We start from the raw sequence: 22,021 nt of genomic DNA, 5'->3' as shown, positions 1-22,021 counted from the left end.
AAACTCAATGCTGTCTTTATTTTTCAAATAAAGAAGAATAACTTTTTTAAAGGGAAAAATTAGTAACTGCTTTGCTGAACAAAATTAAAGACATACTCATTCCACATGTGAGTCATTAAAATATCTAAGTATCAGTGCACCATCAATAATTCTCTCCATCCCTAAGGTCGCCGAGACTTTTTATCTTGAATGGTCATCAGATTTTGTCAAATTCCTTTTCTACTTCTATCGAGATGATCATTTGACTTCAACCTTTAAATACATACATGGCTAATAAATCATTTCTTTATTTGCATACCTTGAACCATTGCTAAACCAGCAGACTACAGAATGGGAGAAAAATCTTTGTCAGCTATACATCTGATGTAAAATTAATATCTGGAACATGCAAAAACTTAGGAAACAAATAACATGTTATTCATCTACATTTACTGTCGCTGTGTTTACAATAGCTAGGAAATGGAAACAATGTATATCAACTGATGAATGGATGAGGAAAACGTGACATATATACACAATGTATATATGAAATCCTTCTGTGAAGAAAAATGAAATAAAAAATAACAAGGAAACGGATGTGGCTGGAAAAAATTATATAGAGTGGGGTAAACACATCTCAGAAAGTTAAACAACGTATATTCTCTACTGTGTGTGAGCTAGCTGCAAATCTTTTTCTTTTAATTCAGAGTACCTTTAGAATCGAAGACAGAGGAAAGGGAAGAAGGAAGGCAAGTTTTATGAGAGGAGGGAGAACAGAATGTAGATGGTGTGAAATTAGAGAGAACGAAGAATCTAGGCAGGAAGGTTTAAGCAAGGATGGGGTGGAAAACATTGGAGATAAATAGCAGGAGGAAAATAGTAAAAACTGGAAGGTTACATAAAAAAACACATGGAAACTTACTATTTTGTAACCAATCAAAGAATAAGTACAAAGGGGAGTTTTATAGGAGACAGTCTGTGTGGCTGGAGAATCCTGTTCCAGTAAGCTTTGGCTTAGTAAACAGAATCTTTGTGAAGGGTGTGTGAATACTTCCTTCTGAAATGTTGGTCAGATAGGACCCAGAGACCCTTAAAACAATTCAGGCTCTTGCCTCTTGGTTGTCTGCAAGAACTGGGTGATGAGACAACTGGTTCCAAAGACACCACATACCTTAATTTTAAAATGAAAAGAAACCAAGTTATAACTGAGCCCCAAACTTCCTCCCTGATGTCTAGTTCTTAATGTTGAAATGTACCATACAAGCTGCTGGCAAAGAGGGGCATCAGTATTCTTACCCAGCTGTGAAGCTTATGCATTACAATACCAATCTGTCAGCCAAGAAATGTCCATTTCTGTAATAGAGGCACAACTGTTATGAGAATATCAGTTGCTCTCTGTTTATATCCTGTCCTACATAGGAAGGTTCTCATGCCTGGGAATAGAAACCCAGTTTAAAAAAAAAAAAAGACAGTGCTGTCTTAAACTCTAGGAACGGACTTAACTACTGATGTTTCAGACATATAAACTACTAGCCTTATCTATTGTATGTGGATGGGAAATATTTTATGTGGTATAGAAGAATAGAAAGAATCATACTTTTGCTGCTTATTATAACGATGACTGTCATCTTGATAGAACCTTGAATTACCTAGGAAACAGATCTCTTGGCATATCTGTGAGGGGGTTTTTATATTTACTTAATTGAGAAAACTCAACCTAAATATGGGCAACACAATCCCATGGGCTGGGCCCCATGAGTGAATGAGAAGAAGGAAGTGAACAGAGCCCCAGTATTTTTCAACTTCTTTTGTTCAATGACTACGGGTGTAACATCACCAGCTCTTTGACACTCCTGATGCCAGGCCTTCCCCAGTATGGTGGACTGTACTCTCAAATTGTGAGCCAAAACCCACACTTTTTTCCATTAAAAAAAGACATTTTATTTTATTGATTTTTACTGAACTCTACATTTTTCTCTGCTCCCCTTCCTGCCTTTCCCCTCCCCACTTAAAAAAGGCATTTTAAAATGATAGGTATCAAATAGTGGTTTGAAGGCATTATCAACTAAGTCATTATAAACTAAGAACAGTTACTCTAAGTAGATTTAGAAGCCCATTGCCTGGTCTTCTAACATTAGTTAGATCGATAATTACATTGATTATTTGCAAAGTAGCAGTACGAGTTACAGCTGTTAAAACCACTAATTAACAATGGTCCTTATAAAACATTTAATGCTCTTGTAAACTGTTAATAGACTTTATGCAGTTGCTTAAAGTGTAACGTACCTTTGTAAGGCCCTCACATTACACGAAATGAGCATCCTATTATGTAACATCTTTCAAGGCTAGTGTAGCTGAAGGATAGAATGCAATTGCATGGAAAAGAACATAACAAAGGATGAAAAATGTTAACATTTCAGAAGCACATTTAGTATAGGTGCTAGAGAGATATCTCAGTGGTTAAGAGCACTTGCTGATCTTTCTGAGAACCCAAGCTCAATCCCCAACACCCACATCAGACAACTCATAACCACCTGTAACTCTAGCTCCATGAAATCTGGCACCTTCCAGCTTCACGAGCACTCACACATATGTCTAAACACATACACAAAAATAAGAACAAAATAAGGGCTTTTTGGGAAAAAGTTTTAGAGAAATATGAAGTTTTGTTGCTTGATATGTATTATGGTTGAAACTCAGTGTAATGATCATTGTGTTAAGTTTACATGTTCTAAGTCTACACGATGTTTATCTATGTGTGTTTTCTTAGAACTGTGGTCCTGCAATTCACCTAAAAGCTTTTCACTGTAAACTCTGACCACAGTTAATTAGGACCTCACTTCCCCATTGGGTAACCAAGCAGGGACAAAAAGGCAATGTGCTGGAACATAAAGACACATGAAGTTCAAATTAACTTAGGCTCTTGGCCAGGCTAGCAAAGGTGCTGTTTTCCTCTCACTCCACTAATCATGAATTCCTGGCATGGAAAACCAGAGTTTAGCCTTATTCTAAAGCACTCTACCATCCACCAGTGCTTTGTTCTCCATCTCTGTGACAGTCTCCCTGTGCTGAAGGAAGCTGCCTATGTAGCCATACAGGTAACTTTCTTCATTCCTGTGACAAAATACAAGACAAGCGCAAGTTAAGGAAGGGGATTTGTTTCTGTTCACAATGAGACCGTTCATTTCATTGTAGCAAGGAAGCCACAGCTGCTGGAGTGTGAGGCTGCTAATCACATTGATTCCTTGGTTACGAAGGAGAGATGCAGATGCTGTAGCCCAATAGACTTTCTCTTTCTTATTCAGCTTGGGACCCACCATTTAGTCTTTATGGAAACACTGTATTGACACATCCTCTGAATCTAAATCATACCAAGTCCACAATTAAAATTAATGAAACCAGTAGCTAAAAGAATTCTCTCTTTATTGATAAACGTATCAGTAAGTGCTTACTGTTTGATAAATATAACTAACCAGATTGAACTTACAACTCAAATTGGTTTCAATCAGCCAAACAAATGCAGAACAAGAATTAACTATAAAAGGCATTCTTCTTGGGATCAAGAATTATATTCTTATGTCCTCAAAGTTTTTCCAAGCAAATTTACATTTAAATCTGTCTGCTTACCATATCATTCAGAAAAATGACACAACTCATTATAAGGACAAACCACCATCAAACACCATTGGCTCAATGTACAAGAGCTGTGTTGCTTATTCCTTTGGGGTTCTTTGGTAAGGGGACCTTGCTTTCTGTTGTACTTTTAGGGATGCAGGCTAGGGGAGCTTGTCTTCTGCACTTCTGTGGTGACAAAAGTGAGGGAAAGGAGCATGCTGAGTGAGGCTCTCTTAAACATTTTATGATGTCTTATGATACTTTTGTTTTTTTTTTTGTAAGACAAAGAGACTTACTTGATCCCTCATCACTGCAGTGAGAGTTAGAATGTTTTATGTTGCTCTATGCCTACAAAAAAAATAACTTTAATGTTTAGATGAGACCAGTGACTTCTATAATTGTCATCATCAACAGTGAATAACATCAGTGAGGTAAGTCATGAAACCCAGGCAGACTTCCTAAAGTTAAATTTAAAGAAGGAATGGACAGGTACAAACATGGGTCAATCTTTCCCCCTTGGTCCTCTGATCTTGTCTTGATGCCTAAAATTCCATTGTGGATTTCTTTACACTGAATCCTGTTTTAAAAGACAATATACCAAAACTGGCCTCAAATCATGATCCTCCTGCCTCTGCCTCCTTCAGCAAATCATATTGGTGTACACCACCACAAGGAAGGCCTTATCCCCTCTGAGGAATTGATGGAGGTTGGGAAGGGGGAAGGTAGGAAGGCAGGAGAAGGGGAGGGAGGGAGTAACTGGGGTTGGTATGTAAAATGAAAGGTAAATTTTTTAAATAAAAATATTAAAAAAGACAACAATACCTTTCCTAACACTTGGCAAGAATGAGTAAGAGATGATGGATATGCTCACAATATAGAGATCCTCATACTGAGTCTTCATGAGCAGTAATGAGGTCTCTGTGACTCATGTAATATGGGCCTGATTGATTCTATTTCTGTTGCTGAGATGAAACACTCGGACAAAGAAATCAACTTAGTGGAGGATGGAGTTGGTTTAGCTTACAGTTCCAGGTTACAGCCCACTAGTGCAAGGGAATCCTTGTAAGAGTAATAAGAATCCAAGATAATGTTTAGATAACATTCAAACTCAAGATCTGAGGGAGAACAAATGTATATCCTTAGTATTAAGCTAGCTTTCTCTACTATTATAGAAACAAAGTACCTAAAAGGAGAGAGCCACTTTCGTGTTGGATCTTCCCACATCAATGAAGATAACCAGAATAGCTTCCTAAGACATGCCCACATGTCAACCTGATCCAAATAATCCCCCATTGAGACTCCCTTCTCAAGTGGTTCTGGACAGAGATAAGTTGCCCAAACTAAGCATCACAGAACCCATTTTACCAAAGCAAGGCAGTCTCGGGAAAGAACCTTTGTAGACATCTTTGTAGATAAACGATGAAGGAGTTAAGTCATATATCTTCCTTAAGGTATCACCTTCCATAACTGCATAGAACAAGCTAAAAACAAGGAAAGCATTTAAAGAGCTTGCTTTTGATGTGGTAGTGCTGGGGATCAAATGCAGATCCTCTCACCTATCAGGCAAACATTCTACCGATGAACTACATCCCCAACCTAAGCAGAGTTTCATAGACATGCGAAGAAAGACCAAATTCTGTTGAAATTGCTAATCTACCCCAAAATGAGTATGTCAGTCGAGGTCAATGTGGGACCCAGCAAATTGAAATAAGAAAAGTCAAATGATGGAGAATAAACTACCAGCTTCATAGACCTGTGATGAACAGAATAAAACGCAAAAGCATAACGGGAAATTGATGGCAAAATCATGCTGCATTTTATTTTATAGCCCAGATAGGTAGCTCTTTACATTGGCAAGGTGGGTTTGACCGTGGATATTTTTTTAAATGGTGCTTCACTTAGTCTCACACCAATGTCTGGTTTTTCTCTGCCAACATAGTCATAAAATATTACTACACTTTAATCCATAATCTGTAGCCAATGTTTCAGCTTAAAAGCTCAATTAGAAAGATACAAGTAGCTTTAGGGAGAGCATCTATCATGATAAAAAAAAATTTTGCTTAAGATATAGTAAAATATATAATAATTTTAAAATATGAAGGCATTTGTACTAGCTGTTTTATTAATTGCTGACTTCAGGCTAAATTCAAGTGTAGGGTATTCAAATTACTAAAACTTTAAATTGTATGAAATCTAAAGAAGCTATAAGTTATTTTTAGGTTAGCTGCAGTGTTTTCTACTAAAATAAAAAGGACTATTTCCTTTATTGCTTATCTTGATTTTTCCTCTTTAAGAATTGCTATGACTGTCTATAATATTATAATTTGTTATCAAATTATTAATAATTTATTATGTACATGGATGTGACTAACTTTTTAATCCTCATTTTCAGTTTTTAAATTTTCAAAGCATTTTAAAAATAAATCTTATAAAATGAATAACCTGACCAGTGTTTTATTGTTGGCTAATAACAATGTTTAAATGTTGACTCTGCCATCAATCAAACATTTGTAATGGAAGGGCACAGGCTAACTTTCTACATATAACAAAAGCTAATAGCTTTGAACAATCAATTATAACCGGAAATTATCACAAAGAAGACTCAGGAAGGCACAAACCCAAAACTACAGCAGAAACACAAGTGAGGGTAATAAAACCGAGCTCTGAGCTAGAGGAAATTACCAAGTAACAAAGTGAACAAGAAAGAAATTACAAAACACAAACTAATAAAGCAGTCATAGACAGTGTGATATCAATAACTCTGAAGGTAAAAGAATGTGAATTTCCCAATCAAAAGACATGAGGTAGTTAAATGAGGATAAAAACTGAACAGACTATGTGCTTTCTAAATGAACCCCATTTAATATGTAAGAAAGCACACACTAAAACTGAGTGGTACAAAAAGTGGTATGCAAATTGAAACCCAAAGAGCAGAGGCAGCTCTATTTAGAATAGGTACCTAGGGAGGAAAAGAAAAAAAATAGTCACAGAAATAAAAATCATCATTATTTAATGATAATGGGGTCAATCTATTGAGAGAACACAGTGGATGGAACATGTAGGTACACCAACAGTGGAGCACCTAAACATACAAAGCAAATGTCGGCAGGTATGAAGGAACAATATAAAGCAGAGCAGAAACAGTAAGCACTTGACGACTGCCATCTTTTCCGCAAACCATACTGTAGTAAAAGACCGCTTGTTCATTTCCGGGCCACCCAGACTCCCGAAATAACCACACAGAAACTGTATTAATTAAATCACTGCTTGGCCTATTTGCTTTAATTCCTTATTGGTTAGCTTTTTACATCTTAATTTAACCCATTTCCATTATTTTATATATTACTACAAAGCTCATGGCCTAGTGGCAAGATTCTATCATGTCTGTCTCCAGCAGAGGCTCCATGGCTTCTCTCTCTGACTCTACCTCTTTTCTCCCAGCATTCAGTTTAGTTTTCCCTGTCTAGCTCTACCTTGCCCCATAACAGGCCCAAAGCAGCTTCTTTATTAACCAGTGGTATTCACAACAACATAAAGAGGGTGTATATAACAACAATTAATGGAAAAGAGTTCATAAATTTGTAAAAGAGCAAGCACAAGTGTGTGGGACACTCTGGAGTCAGGGGGAGAGAGGTAAATGATGTGATTATATTATAATCTCAAACAATACTAACTTCCCTAAACCTAGCAAGCTTGTTTTACTTTAACACACGATGCCCTCCACCATGGATGACATAGCATGGAGGTCCTAACAAGAGAGTAATCCAATGATTTAAGACTGTCTAGCATCAAAAGGTTTGAGGTAACCAAAATCTCTTTTCTTTATAATCAGTGTGGGATTCAGCAACAGTAACAGAAAACAGAGTGGGACCACATTAAATTGAACTAGGATATTGAAGTGTGAACCCACAAAAGTCTACTTAGGGATACTGAAGTGTGAACCCACAAAAGTCTACTTAGGGATACTGAAGTGTGAACCCACTTCACAAGTCAATAAATAATAATTTATTAAGGGGTGCAATGGAAAAACAAACTCACGAATACAGAACAAAGTAGACACCACTGCTGGTCTAGCTGCTGCTGTCCCATCCTTCTCCCAGGGGAAATGACTACCAACTACAAGGCTCCTACCACCCAAGAGAATGCATGTGACCCTTCCCCTCCATTTCATCTAGTTATATATCCAGAGAAAACCTCGCCCAAGGCAAGTCACCCCAAAAGTCAGTGGCTAAATGGGGCATGATTAAGCTCCATTTAGCCAATTTTCTCAGGGATCCTGTAAGCTGTGAAGATGTGTTGTTCTCATTGGTGGAGAAGGTCAAGAAAGGCGGGGTCTGGGAGATGCTAGTAGCCACCCAAGGAACAAGATGCCAGAACACCACCATTAAGCCTCGGGTAGTGATACACAGAATGATAGAAATGAGCCTGGATTCTGTATGTTATTGTGTTGATTTGAATTTTTTTGATGACTGATGGACAAGAGACAGCTGCTGGGAAACATGGGATTGAAAGAGAGACTGATGAAATAGAGAGAGTGATAAAATACACCAACTTAAATATTTTAAAAATCCCTTAGCTTTAAAACAGAAGTCAAAAAATATATTTGTAAAATTGAACTTAAAAGATGCACTGCTTTAGTGAAGTGTGTTTTGCTTTTGTTTCCACAGGAAACAAGAGGCCAGGGATTTGTCCCAGGTTAAGGTGGATCAGTTTTGATCAAGGGAAACCTCTTATAACTCGACAGGTGATATCTATCAACAAAGGTTACCACTGGTCCGCCAGGACTTGCTCACTATTTCAAAATTTTATCAGGGACGCTAAAGATACTTGATCCACAGACAGAAGGAAGCAGTTTGGAAAAATAATATCCACATTCCCAAGAGATGGAGAGTATGGATGGTTTTTGGTTATTTGGTGGGTTATAGATTTATTTAGGGGACTATAGAAATACAGGAAGATAAGAAAACCATTATTCTCAGATATTTTGCATTGGCATGAATTTTGCTATAATGGCACAAATTTGAAGTTAATATTGTTACACTGTATATATGTTTCTATTCTTGCTTAAAGGATTTTTATATATCAACACAAATTTCAGGTTGTAGTCCTTATACTGCACATCTATTTCTATATTTACTAAAGGTACTACCTATATATCTCATACCTATATAGCCTGCTTAATAATGCAATATGAAGTTTTCATCCTTGAAAGCTATTCTGGATAATATAGAAAACAGGCTAATAGTCACCCATATCTATCAAACTTATAGTCATGGTAGTTAGATTTTCAAAGTAAAACAGAGATTTATTTTAGATAGATAGGTAATCTGTAAATACTTCAAGGGTACAGAATATGGCATTTAAAATGTTTTAAGAGCTTAGCCTTTTCTTGACATGAGACACATCTGCTCCTGGCAGCACTAATTACTTCAAAGAGGATGATGGTCATTGAAGAAACTCATGGAATTTGCTTTCAATGTGACAAAGCTAGCTATTTGGACAAGAAATTTCTTTTGCCCATGCTGCCTGAAAATATGCTGTATAAACTGGACATATGGGACCCACAGGAAAATGACCACTAAACTTTGCCAAAGCAAAGCAGAATGGTTCTTTTGGTTCCTGCTTCACAGAAGAAACTGCAAGACATTCTACAGGACACAAAGGAAAGTGATTAACAAACTGACAATATAGGCAAGACAGTCTTTCAGATTTCCTGCATCATTAAAAAGTCTGCCAGAGACGGGAAAGGCAATAATATAAACAAAGAGGAAAAGAAGGAAGATGAGGGGGAGGAGGAGGAAGAAGAGGAGGAGGAGAACGAGGAGGAGGAGGAGAAGAAGAAGAAGAAAAAGTGCTGTTCATGAAACTGGGATGGAAATATGGTTGAGAAATTTTGGAAGAGTTGGAGGGGAGAAATTGGTCAAAAGATATTATATATCTGTATAAAATTCTCAAATGATAAAATATATTTTAAAATATTTAAAAGTCCACAAATTACTGACATATGCCTAAAAATGTTATCAATATTACTAACAATCAGAAATTAAAACCAAAACAAGGGATAGCATCTAAGATGCTAGAGTAGTCATTATCTCAAAGGCAAAAGATAAGTGTCAATGAGAAAGCAGAAACATGAGACCCTCATATGCTGGTTGGAACACAAATTGGTACCACCACTACAGAAAATACAGACGTTCCTCCTAAAACTAAAATCAACGTATTCATCAACATGACTTGTGGGTATAGAAGGACTTAAGATGAGTATGTCCCAGGGCCATGTGAACTTTCTTGGTGGCTGCAGCACTATTTACAGCAGTTGAGATGATACGGTGACCACTTACATGTCTATCAGTGAATGGATAGTAGAAATGTGTTATGTATGTATATGCACATATATATGCATTTATGTAATGGAATAGTATCTGAGTCCAAGAAAAATACAATTTTCTATTTTGTAGCAGTATGAATAAGCCTGGAAGATACTATATTATATGATCTTTAAAATATGTCGAACCTTTTAAAAGGGGGCTGCTGGAGCGAGCCACCCGGGAGCTCTTCACTGGGGAGATTCAGTTACATGTGTGAGTATCGCTCAAGTAGAAACAATTGTCCTGAGAATTTTCTTCAGCTCTCTCACATTGAGTTCATTATTGCTTTAGATGACTCATCTAATGGAGAGTTGGGTAAAGAATTGTGATGACCAAATTCTGAGTATTTGGGTCACAAGAAATAGAAGGCATTAGTGTAGAGCACCGGTAGAAAAGGTTACCGGATCATGGGTCTTTCAGAAGAAGAGAGAAGAGTGCTAAGAAGCCGGTGGGTGGTGGGGATAATGGGTGAAAAAGCAGGCTCTACTTGCAAATATGTATTTCTAATTTTGACTGGAATTTACTCTACTTTTTTAAATTTGTTTTATTTTTTCATTTTTTATTAAAAACTTACTTTTCTTTTTACATACCAACCCCAGGTCCTGCTTCTGTCCCTTCTCCCATCCCTCACATCCCCCCTTCTCATCCCCCATCTACTCCTCAGGGTGGGTAAGGCATTCCTTTAGGAGTCAACAAGGTCTGGGACGCCAACTTGAGGCAGGACCAAAACCACCCCCTCCCCTGTATCAAGGTTGGGCAAGATTAACTCTACTTTTAACAAGCATATTCATGTACGTTTGTGAGGAAACATTATCAGAGGCTTATGCTTAGAGATGTTAACCATACTTCAGCGTGTCTTTGGAATGACTCTGGTACATGTGGTCCATCCTTGGACATAGTAGTAGAGAGTATAAGGTTTTGCTTTTAAAACTTGCTCAGATCCTAATATCTTGTTAAGTTATATGTGGACCTGACCATGACTCTGGTGTTTTCAGAGGCGGAAAATACTGGGATGCTTTCACACACACACCAAACACATGACACACAGTGCTTACTGCCTCCTGTAGTCCAATTGAAGACGGAGAAAGAATCTACAGTTTCAAAAGCATTCAAGTCTTTCAACTTCACCTCTGCTCCACTGAGTGCTGCCTGTTTCCAGGTGAGAGGAATTTGTTTCTCTTTCGTATCATTTCAGGTATTGATGAAGTCCAGCACCAAGCACAGTTTTCAGTTGGAAAGGCACTGTAGATGCCGCAAAGATAATTCATGGAAATCCTCACAGAATCCAAACATGCAAGTATAAACACAACTGTTCGGCTTCTCAACTCTCAACGTGCATACAGAGAGCACAATCGGGTCTCTGTACAGTAATTTTCTTATGAAAAAAACGGTCAGCAAATGCTCCCCATAGATAATTCTTTTAGCGATATTGATTTTTTCCCCTTCTGAAAAGCTGTATAGAAACAACAGCCATTACGACTTCTCAAGCTTTGCAACATCTGGTTATGATTGCTGACAATTGCCCTATTCCTTATTCTCAAGGCTGCAAATAATACCGCTGAGAACACCTTCATTAGCCGCCTACTATTCCCCTTTCAGATGGCACCTGGGGAAAGGCATGTAAAAGAGATAGATAGTGAAAGGCAAAGCAATGCTTATTGTCCATAAATTACTTGTGCTGCTCACTCAGAGGCTGCTCCCTGGTCGGCTGATAGAAGAAAACATTGTTTCTATGTTGATCACTCAGAATAGAGGTGCTCCATGCCCTTAATGAAGAAACCACATCCATTTTTTTAATTTAGGGATTATTAGCACATAATCTTGAAAACCTTTGTGCAAACACTAGTCCAAGTGGAACGAAGACCTCAACAGAAATCCCAATATACTGAACCTGATAGAAGAGAAAGTGGGAAATAATATCAAACACATTGGCACAGGAGACAACTTCCTAACAGAACACCAAGAGCACAGGCACTGACCATTACTAAATGGGACCTCATGAAATTGTAAAGTTTCTGTAAGGCAAAGGACGCCATCAATAGGACAAACTGGCAGCCTACACAATGGGAAAAGATCTTCACCAACCCCACATCCAACAGAGGGTTGATTTTCAAAATACATAAAGAATTCAAGAAACCAAATAATTCAATTAAAAATGAGGTACAGATCTAAACAGAGAATTCTCAACTGTAGATTCTCAAATGGTCTAGAAATAGCATGCTACAATCCACAGACCCAGAGAGGTTAAGCAACAAGGAAGGTTCATGGGGGCAAACCCATATCTCCCTGGGAAGGGGAAATAGAAGAGATTTCGTGAGTGCAGGTGTGGACAGGAACATGAGTGTTCAGGTTGGGAAGACAGAGTGAGGGGAAGAGTACGGAAAGAGACTACTGGAAAAGCTGGGGGCATTTCGGGGTCATGTAAAAACCCAGCTCCAGGACCTCTCCCAGGAATCTACAATGATACCAGCTAAGACTCCTAGCAATAGCTGACATGGCCTGAACTCTCCAACTCCTGTGTTCAGATTGGTGCCTCAACCAGTTGTCATGAGAGAGGTGTCACCCAGCAGCTGTTGGAAACAGATGCAAACCCACAGTCAAACATTAGGCAGGGTTCAGGGAATTTTGCAGAAGAGGCAGAGAAAGAATTATAGAAGCTAGAGGGGTCAAGAACACCACAAGAAAACTGAAGAATTAACTAACCTGACTCATAGGGGCTCACACTTAACCAACAACCAGGGAGCCTGCGAGGGACTGACCTAGGCACTCTGCAAATATGTTACAGTTGTTCAGCTTGGTCCACTTGTGGGTCTCCTCACAGTTGGAACAAGGGCTGTCGCTGACTCTTTTACATGCCTTTGGGACCGTACTTCTCATACTAGGTCATCTTAACCAGCCTTAACACATGGGAGGTACTTGGTCTTAGTGAAACTTGACAAGCCATGTTTTGTTGATACTAATGGGAGACCCGCCAAATAGATACAGAGGAGGTGTGGACTGGAGGGGTGGAAATGGAGGTGGGAAGGAAAATGGGAGGGGTTGAGAGGAGAGGAGGGAGGGTAAACTGAGTTTGGGATGTAAAATACATACATAAATAATTTTTAATAAAAAAGTAAATCTTTGTGGTATGTAAACAGCAATATTATTAAGCATTCTTGCTAACTAAGACTAAAAACAGTAATTTGTTGACCAATTGAAGAGAAATTACATTATCATGGATGTTTAGGAAATAAGATGTGGAAATAAGTAAGCAGAATGTGGAAATCCCAGGTAGGTGCCTAGGCCACAGGAACTATGACAGGAGAACAGGGCTCCCTCGGCTTCTGGAGATGAAGCAGGAGCAGCTGCACCACCCACCCTGGAAACAGGTAGGGCTGCTATGAGAAGGAATGTGGTCCATGGTTGGGAGGATTTGGGTCTGGTTAGCTAAGCCTGGGTTTCATGGCTGGATCCTTGGCAACAGCAGGAAGGACAGAAACTGAACTTTAAACAGAAATGAAATGAGCTTCCTGGATCTTTGCTTAGGATTCAGGCTCTGCCTCCTCTTCAGATCAACAATAGTGTTGACACAAAACACGGTCTTTACCTCAAAGAGGACAAAACAGATTATTCTGAAGCCACATATGAAGAATCATGGTTTCAGGACATTGATGTAGGTTACCCCAAAATTCAATGCTCCAACATTAAAGTAGTTTCATAATAACAGAACAAAGTTATGAAGCAAGATATTTTTCTGTTGGAGCCTGCTCCAACAAAGTCAGATGGGGTGTCTGGAAAGGGGTGCAAGCTTGAGAAAATGGCAGATTGAAAGACATTGAGATGGAAAACACAGGATAAATCCAGGAGGTCTGTTGGTAAATACCAACCAGTCCAGAGTTTATTTCAGACCTGCTTATATACAGATCTAAGGCAGAACAAAGGGCAGTACAGTCAGCTAACCACTTCCCCGCACTGTCCGTGGGAGAAAGCACATGCAGGCTCGCTATCTACCATGTGAATCCTGCTAGCAGGAAGCAGTTTCTTATTCTATCTAGACTGTCTTCAGCTGGCATTCACCAGCCTGTGTCATAGTAGATAATGTGTTCTTTTTCATGGGCAAAATGTTCCTTCTCACAGCTCCCAAGGAGACTGGAGCAAGCAGAGAGAAAGGACTCCAGATGGAAACTGAGTCACATGTGGACTACCACACTTTCCCAATATGTTGGTGGAAACATAGACCGACTAAAGCAAAGCAGGGAAGCCTCTGCTATGAGCCTCAGATGCTAACAGATGACATTCTCAGCTTTTGATTAGCAGAAAATAGGGTTTTGTTAAGTTGGTAAATTCCCAACAGCTTTATCTGCTAGTCACAGGATGTTAGGGTAGATACAATGGTGGCAAGGATGGCTATTTATGAAGCTAAATAGAGCTCAGTAAAGCTTATTAAAGGTAAATTGTAATTAGGCTTAGAACCTGTATCATTTGGACCTCTCTTCAACCATTGACATTAGTCAGTGATTCTGCCTTGCAGAGGGCAATATGTAGCTTTTCTCAAGGAGTCCTCCTTCATGGTAGAGATATAGAAAAGAGGATGCAAATGCTGGGGAATCTAAACACTCTAACTCAGACACTTAGTGCTAATATTCAACCTGAAGTTAGACTTTAAGCTCGTTTCAGGACCTGTTAATTCTAAATGTCTAGATTTTAACATGAGCTGTATCACATCTGAAAGGCTGGAACTAGTTACCAAATTTATGACAAAATACTAGGAGTGTCTTAGTTAGGGCTACTATTGCTGTGATGAAATACCACAGCCAAAAGCAATTTGGGAAGGAAAGGATTTATTTCATCCACAGTTCATATTACAGTTCCTTATCAAAAGCAGTGAGCGTAGGAAGTCAAAAGAGGGCTCCGACCTTGAGACAGGAGCTGATGCAGAGGACGTGGAGGGATGCTGCATATTGGTTTGCCCCCTATGCCTTGCTCAGCCTGCTTTCCCATAGAACCAAGGACCACCAGTCTTGGGGTGACCCCACCAACAATGGGTTGGACCCTTCTGCATCAACTACTAATTGAGAAAATGCCCTACACACTTACCTACAGCCCAGTCATATGGAAACATTTTCTCAACTGAGGCTCCCTTCTCTGATGACTCTAGCTTGTGTCAAATTGACATAAATCTAGCTAGTACAAGGAGATTTAAGGAATTAAACCTGGTAGTTATTTTACCAAAATAAGAACCAAGTATTTGTAGCCACAGATACCAAGTTTGTAAATATAAGCAGGTAGGTGATTTGCATTCAATTCATGTCATTTTACATATCATTCCTTCGGTTACCACATGCTCATTTTATACGTTCTGTGGATCAGGCATTGTTTTCCATACTGGCAGCTCAGAGATGAATCTAATTCTGCCTTTGCTTTACAGAGAATGTTCTAGTAGAATGTGGCATGTGTGCTGCAGGAACTGGTGAGGGTGCTTTGCGGAGTATGGGGAGTGCAGGGGAGGTACACACATGTCCACAGGCAAAGGAAGAGTAGGGAGAAAGGCCGTGTCTTAGCATGGAAAGATGTTGTCCAGGGAAAGGAGGAAAATGGATTTTTAGACCTAAGAAAAGCAGTAAAAAAAGGATTGTAAGTTTCAGGATGGATTACGTTGCAGGGTACAGGGGCAGGTGAGTGAAGTACTAGATAAAATCATGGAATAAAACTGCATAAATAGAGAAGATTCTGAGAGTTTATCCTTAATAGAGAATTTAAGTTGATCTTATAGATAGTAGAGCGTCATTAGCAATTTTAATCAAGAGAATCTCATGTTTCTCATGTTTTCGTTCTGGATCCTATGTTTCATTGCACAGTTTATAAGGACTGCTGGGGTGAAAAAATTGGTTGGGAAGGGAAAATAAGGCAGAGACATCTGATAATTTGGGGGAACATTTGCAGGAAGAGATGAGACAAAGCTGCCAAAATTGAAACGGTAATGGAAAAATGGAAGAAAGATTTGAGAAAGGACAAAGGGAAAGGGTGCTAAAGCCTTGCACCTAGCGGCACACAGAGAAGGAAGAGAGGGTGGGGGAAAGTTTGAGCCAATAGGCACACCATGACCTAGGAACCAGGTATTGATGGAAAGGGATTAACAGGTTTGATAAGAAAGCCGGGAGGCCCAGCAACGTTAAATATATAACCAGAATAGAAGGCAAGGGAGAGATTTCAGTGGGCAGCAGTTCCACTAATCCTGTAGTAGAGTACAGATCACCCTGTGGAGTTATACAGCGTGAAAGGAGAAGAGAGGAGCATATAGGAGTGTTGGAGCAAGTGAGGGAACAAAGAGGGCACAGAAATGTCAGGACCCTGAGGACAGCATACCAGAAAGTAGGAGAGAAATTTGTTTCAAAAATGGCATGGCCTATACCCTATTAAATTGACATTTTCAATGTCCACACGACTATTTAGTGTGGGGGGAACAGTACCTTTTTTAATATTTGTTTTATTTTGTTTGTATGAGGGTTTTGCCTCCATGTGTGCCTGTGCCTTGTGTGTGCCTGCTTCCACAGAAGTGAGAAGAGTAAATTAGTTTCCCTGGAATTGTAGCTACTGCTGGTTCTGAGCCATGCGGTTCGGAGAAGTGAACCTGGGTTTTCTGAAAGAGCGGGGCTCTGAAATCCTGAGCCATCTCTTCAGCCCCAGGGACAAGGCTTCTATAAGTCCCATGTGTCCTAGCACCTGATATGCTATCCGGAACACACTATGTTCTCATAAATATTTCTTGCTTTTCTTTCACTTGTTCCTGATTTTTTTTCCTAAACCAAATAAAGTCTTGAGCTTGCTAGGCAAGCTCTCTACCACTGAGTGAAATCCCCAGCCCCTCATAAACGTTCTTTGAATTGAAGGATAGGCCCATCTTGATGCTGGAGGAGTCTTTGGTGACATAATACCATAATAATACCATCCGAAATCTCCCCTAGGGGGAGCCTGCATACCCTAGATTCCCTGAGCTAACATATTTACGAGAGTCATAGCATCAGTACCTTCAGGCAAGTTTCTGGAACTGTTGAAATAAAAATCAAGAAACTACTTATTTAATCTAAAGGAGGCACATCGGCCTGCCAACCAGAAGTGAAAGCAAAGTTGCAAAGAACAGAAAGGGTAATGAAGAGACTGGCCAGAGACCTCTAGTGATGGTAACAGTTGTTTCCAGAGTCATGAATAACCCATGTGAGCAGTTTGTTGAGCTTTCTGCAGGGATGTGAAGGTTCCTCAGCATTAAGGATACCAGGAATATGCAAACAAGTGAGACTGGGCTATTTTTGCTGTGTGCATATTATAGGTATCTTAAACATAGCAAGGTCCTGGGCCAGACCACTGTGCATCATACACACGTGTGTGACCACTGCAGCACGGAACATTCAGAGAAATCTAGATAATCTATAACATGGAAGAGGACAGGTAGTGAGATATTGCCCAACTGCGATTTAGCATTTTTAGCATTTTAAAAAGATTTTTTAGCATTGCTCCATTGGAGAAAAATTTTGTTTCTTTATTAAGGACTATGAGAACCCTCTTGTAGAAGAGAAGCCATTCTTAGTGTGTCATTAGCTAGATGAACAGTAAGATGGGAAGTCTTCTCCTTCTACAATGTAGGTGCAACTTGTTCACTGATCTTTTGGTTTTGAAACTCTTTTCTATACAGGAAGTTTATCTAAACCCATGGTGAGGAATGGACATGCTGTTATAGATGCACAGAGGCACAGACCAATATGGCTGTCTATCAGACTTCTCAGGCAAATGGTTCCAAGACACTTTCAATACTACGGTTTGAGGCAGCCCTACCTGATGGGAACAGCAAAAGTCAGAAAGCCAGCTCAGCTCCTTGACAAAGACCCAGCAAACCTGAACAGCAAGACAGCCACTGTGCCACGTTTGGTTTTCTTCTCGGTCTGTTGCATCCTTGGGGGACTTTTAATATTTGTACAATTTGGGGTTAATGGGTTGCTGGAAAATCTCTTAAGAATCTTTTATGTTTTCTCCCAGGAGTCCTGCTTCTAAGCTTCCCCCAGCAAAGTCCTGAGCATACTACCCCTCCCGCTTTTAGGGATTTATCCTTATCTACTTGAAGGTTTTTCTTATGCCTTGAAGGCTATGACACACATAAAGAAGCCAGAGGTCTCCTAATGAGGGCATGAGATATCCTTGAAACATCTGCCCTATAACTACTCAGGAAAAAGATAATCAAAACATTAAAAGGTCAACAAGATTGGGTGGGCTAGAGGGATTGGCTGCAGATCAAAGTACAAGGCTCTTCCCACTATATGCTCAGTGATTGCTTGTCATATACAGCACCAAAGTTAGGCTAGCTGAAGTTACCTCTGCTTTACACAGGGATTATTTATAAGGATGGACAAAGAATGGCACGGAAAGATGATAAAGAAATGAGGTGTCAGGACCTCCATTTGGCAGAAAGTTTAGCTCATGACTCCAAGCAATATTAGAGAGAGTGCCTGAGTTCGCCTTCCCCTGTAATCAGATTGATGATCACCCTAATTGTTAACATAGAACCTTCATCCAGTAACTGATGGAGGCAGATACAGAGATCCACAACTAAGCACTGGGCTGAGCTCCCAGAGTCCAGAAGAAGAGAGGAAGGAGCAATAATATGAGCAATGGGATCAAGATCATGATGGGGAAACCCACAGAGACAGCTGACCAGAGCTAATGGAAGCTCACTGACTCTGGTCTGACATCTGGGAAACCTGCATAGGACTGAACTAGGCATTCTGAATGTGGATGACAGTTGTGTGGTTAGGGTATTGCCACTGGCAGTGGAACAAGGGTTTATTCTTAATGCATGAACTGGATTTTTGAAGTCCATTCCCTATGGAGGGATACCTTGCTCAGGCTAGGTACATGATCGAGGTGTTTGATCCTGCCTCAACTTGATGAGCCAGACTTTGTTGACTCCCTATGGGAGATCTAAGCATCTCTGAGGAACGATGGGCGTGGCATGGGGCAAAGGTGAGGGGAGTGGGAGGAGGGGAGGAAGGGGGAACTGGGTTTGGTATGTAAAATGAAAAAAAAGATTTTTTAAATGGAAAAAGGTAAATTAAAAAAACACTAAAGTCACTACAAGAAAAAAAATTAGCTCATATAGAGCCACTGTAGTGTCTTATTAACAAGGAGCAAAAGAATACCAGGATTAGATATATAAATAAATTTTATAAAGATATTAAATGTAAACATTGTATTATACCTATTTCCCTACTTAGTCCTTATCCCAGCATCTCAATAAAAACATTCTACTACCAAGCTCAAAACTTTGCTTATGTGATTTTCTATAAAACACAGTATGAGAGATGTGCTCTTTCTGTTCTTAACCTTAAATGTATATATTATCTAACTCTGTGACTCCATTGCAACTTAAGAATTTTTAGAAAAGTGAATGCTTTTTTGATTACAAAAATTTTTATAAAACATTGTATTATAGCAGAAATTGAATAATAACTACAGAAGCTTTGGCCTGAGGACTTTCCTTGGGCACTGTGACCAATGTGTCAAGAGTTAATAATACATTGCTTGAGACTTGACAATCGGCCTGGGCTGACTTGGAGAATTTTTTTCTGTCTAATGTCCTTGAAGCCACAAGAACTGCCAGACTGAGAACTGGCTATCATATACGTCTAGATTATTAAAAATTGGGATATGATGTTGATGAGTAAAAATGACTATAAAAGGTAATTGTTATCAATAATGACCTAACTTGAGGGAAAGTGATTATAAAGATCACTCCGTTCTGTCATGGTTTATCAATCGTGAATAAACTTGTGACCCCAGATGTGCAAGAGAAAAAGTTAAGCACGTGTCCAGAAACAAAAATGATATGATCTATGTTTTGAAACATGAATCTATCTCTGCTTACTGATTTCTATATAAATGAAGAAGCACTCTGACTGCTAGTCGGTCAGTCCACAGGACTGCTGCCACCACCGTGGTTTGGCTCACCCCTTCCCTAGCCTACTCCTTGACTCCTTCATGAAACCTGTCCACGGCCAGGGCATGTCCCCAGAGAAATCCACAGATACCCGGATACTTTTGGTAAGTTGGAATAAGATTTACATATGAACTTCACACATCTTCCCTTGTATTTCACTCAAATTGTCTCTGGGTTGCTTATAGCACTCAATGCAAGTCAGTGCTACACACATAAATATTATGCTATATTTTCAGAGAATTACAACAAGGAAAAAGTCTGGATTATAGAACCAATTCCCCTGCGGATTCAGAGGAAAAGCATTATCAATTCATATCTATTTTCATCCACAAAAAAAAATCTTCTCTTAAATACTTTTATTCTGTAGCTGGTTAAATTCTCGGATGTTGAACCTACAGATATAAAGAGGTGATTTATATTTGCAGAGGTGATTTATATATAGGAACAAAGACATATATAAGTAAATATAAAAATACTTGCGTATAAATATATATAGCTATGGCACAAATGCAGAGATAGATATTTTTACTAAGTGGGTGTTCTTCGCCACTGCAAGATGGATTCATGGACCCAGAGCAATTATAAACAAGTAAGTAGTGTTGCCAAATTTATTTCACATTGTGTAAATTTGCAAGATAATTGACAAGATGCCTGAGGTTTGCTTGGCTATTTTTATGGAAGGAAAAATAGGCAGGGCCTCAAACAAATGAAACTGGCTAAGTTGATAAATGTTAATGCAAGATGACTGGTACAAAAATGCACCTTAAATAAAAATCATCTACTTTTGCATTTGTTTAAATGTGTTGTTTCCCCAGAACTAACAGGTTTTGGCCTGGCAAGATGGCTGATCAGGTAAAGGTGCTTGTCATCAAGCCTGACAACCTGAATTCAATTCCCAGGACTGACTTGGTAGGAGAGAACCAATTCCCTCAACATATCCTCTGAGCTCTATAGATACATTGTGTGGACATGGACACACACACACATTAAAACACACACTATATATATTCAACAATCCCCTGTCTGTTCAGAGGTGGTACTGGGGACTAACCATTCCAACTTAGTAAAAGGGCACTAAAAATAAATAAAAGTAATTGAATATATATGTATATATACACATATATTGTATGCATATATAATATTTTTCATAAGTAAATCTTATTTATGTTTTAAAACATTTTATTAAAGTTTTTCATGTCATATTTTTGATCATGTTCCTTCCCTTTCCCCAAATCATCCCAGATCCTCTCCACCTATCGACCCACCCAACTTCATCTTCTTTCTCTCAAAGAATTAAAAATTAAAAATAAAAAACAGAAAAAACAAAAAAAACCAAAAATTCAAAACAGAGTAAAAGTTAAAAAAATACTAAAACAAAAAGTGTATATGGAAAAATATGAAATCCTTTTTTTCCTCAAACTTTAAAGTTTATTTCTACCTTAGACAGTTTTAAATACAAACTATAAACATTAAGTCAGAGAACACACCAAAGAAGGTCAAGGCAAGATAGGATGGGAAACAGGAGACTGGTGATACATACACTTTGGATAGACAGGAGAGTATTGTAACAAGGGGACACAATAGGAAAAGGGGAGGGAAGTTGTCCCCTGAGCAGGAAACAAACTAGCATGATAACAAGGGAATCACCATTTGACACTGAATCAGAAAGGTAACTTGACCAACAGAATCCTTCAAGGCTAACAGGTTCAATTTCATATCTACTGAATAAGAAATCGGAGCCTGCTGATGATTTTCAAAAGGAAATTCATAAGAAGAAATTCATCTTAGAGAAAAATTAACTAGATTTAAGATGACAAAAGAGTGGGTTAACCAATAAAATGAACTCTTTGATATGATTTGATGGGACTGAATTGATGGGAATTGGGAGTAGGCATGAGAAAACTCTTAAATCATGAATTCAACAATCCCCTGTCTGTTCAGGGGTGACCCCAAGGACTAATCATTCCATCTTAGTAAACTGGAACTAAATATAAATAATTGTAATTGATTAATTTAAAATACAGTGACTGGCAAGAGCTGGGGCATTGATTTAAGGTTTTAAAACATGACATATCAAGAAGTTTTCAAAGGCAGG

The sequence above is a fragment of the Microtus pennsylvanicus genome, chromosome 14 (genome assembly GCF_037038515.1).
Source record: "Microtus pennsylvanicus isolate mMicPen1 chromosome 14, mMicPen1.hap1, whole genome shotgun sequence".
NCBI classification, from domain to species: Eukaryota; Metazoa; Chordata; class Mammalia; order Rodentia; family Cricetidae; genus Microtus; species Microtus pennsylvanicus.
The sequence above is the reverse complement of the archived record's forward strand: the minus strand, read 5'-3'. Positions refer to the sequence as shown.